We start from the raw sequence: 1,784 nt of genomic DNA, 5'->3' as shown, positions 1-1,784 counted from the left end.
TCTTGAATTTAAGAGTAGGTCAAAAGAGGGGATAGTCACAAGAGAAAAATAGGACATAGTTACTGCCTGGCCATTGAGGAAAAGGAATGGCATGAGTCAAAGGAGAATTGAGACAGTAGGTAGGACATAATATGGAAAAAGAGAATTGGGAAAAACTCATTTGGTTAAGTAGAGTAAGACGATGTGTTATTTTGGATTTAGTACCTGGTCTTCATATAACATAGTAAGACTTGTAAGGTGTTTTACACAAATATCTCCTTTTACTCTCAAAAAATTACTGTATCCTTCCCAGTCATCATCTAGGGAAGCAACCACCAGGGGAAAAAAGGACCATTTATACTCACCACTTGTCAAATAACTGCCAATCACATGGCAGACAACTCAACCTAGCTAAGACTTGAAAGAGATCAGAGGCAATTTTGATCATCATCACCACCACCATTTTGATCATCATCTCCCTTCAAAGCTTGATGGAAACAGAGAGACCAAGACCTCAGTTGAACCCAAGAGCCTTAGGAGTATTGGTGTTTCCAGCCTGGTGCCCATAGCCACCATCCTGGGAAGTAATTCACATAGAGAGACAGCCTGACAATAGCTACAGCAAGTGCTATAGTCAGAGCAGTTTGGATTGTAAGGAAGAGGTTTCTTACCACCATGACCTTGGAAATTGCCAAAATGGTTCAATATTGGGAGTTGATATGATTTTATCAGTGGTTATATCATTAAATTAAAAAATTTGCTTTGGTTTTGCTCCTAAGGACTATGTTACCTTTCCATATAATTTGCTAAATTTAATTCTACATCTATATTGTCTCCTCTATTAGTGTTTCATTAATCCTTCATTGTCTCATGCTCGTTTCAGTAACACATATATTAAAATTGGAAAAACACAGAGAAGATTTAGCATGGTGCCTGCACAAGGATGGCACACAAATTTGTGAAGAGTTCTCCATTGTCTCCTTAAGACCAGGTATTATCTTCCTTTTCTTTTTATCACCCAACACTGACCTCTGTGCTTTGCAAATGGTCTGTGGTTAACAAATTTTTATTCATGCCTTCACTATGATATTCAGCATCTGGTATCAACATCACTTGCATGCAGGAGGCTTTGAAAGAACTTGAATCCCCTGGTACAATATTTAAGAGAGGGGAGAATGACTTGTCCAGCATCACACAGGTGTGGTCACAGTGAAGTCAGAATGAAGGATCTATGTTCAAAAATTAAAGCCTGGGATTCAGGGTTGATGAAAATAATGGAGAATCATCAATGTAGGAGATGATGATGAAAGTTATATGAATGAATGGATGTTCTAAAAGTGAGGTCACTGAGAGAGAAAAAACTAAAGCTCAAGCAACAGTTTTGGAGAACACCCATAGGGAGAGGAAGTACAACCTTAAAAGGAAATTGGACAAAAACATGAGTCTGTTCACTTCAACAAAAAAGGGTTGTCAAGAAGGGAATTTTCTTTACTATTAATAGTTTATTGGATATGGCATTCAAATATTTGTTAGTGATATCTGATATACATACATACATACATACATAAATACATATGTATGTATACATGTTGTGACTTCCAGTTTACTTCCAAAAAATTTTATGAATAGATGCTTTTATGTTGCATTACCACTCCATTTCTTTTGAACTCAACCCTCTTCTCAGCAGAACAACTATAGTAGAAATAGTGTTACCCACGAATGCAGTTTGTGTGTCCATATCCTTATTCTAGAGCTGCAAGCAGATATACCACCTCCCATGGAGGTAGGAGAATTTAGCAGTTCAA

General features: G+C 37.2%; 1 non-coding gene across 1 annotated transcript; it reads left to right on the top strand.

Annotated features, from left to right (window-relative positions):
• The first annotated feature begins 853 nt into the window (after positions 1–853).
• On the top strand, positions 854–957 carry LOC141490268 (U6 spliceosomal RNA). The gene has a single exon (XR_012469125.1). It is a non-coding gene; the product is annotated as a U6 spliceosomal RNA (small nuclear RNA).
• Positions 958–1,784: the final 827 nt, after the last annotated feature.

Source organism: Macrotis lagotis, chromosome 5, assembly GCF_037893015.1.
Source record: "Macrotis lagotis isolate mMagLag1 chromosome 5, bilby.v1.9.chrom.fasta, whole genome shotgun sequence".
NCBI classification, from domain to species: domain Eukaryota; kingdom Metazoa; phylum Chordata; class Mammalia; order Peramelemorphia; family Peramelidae; genus Macrotis; species Macrotis lagotis.
This window is presented reverse-complemented; position numbering and strand designations above follow the sequence as displayed.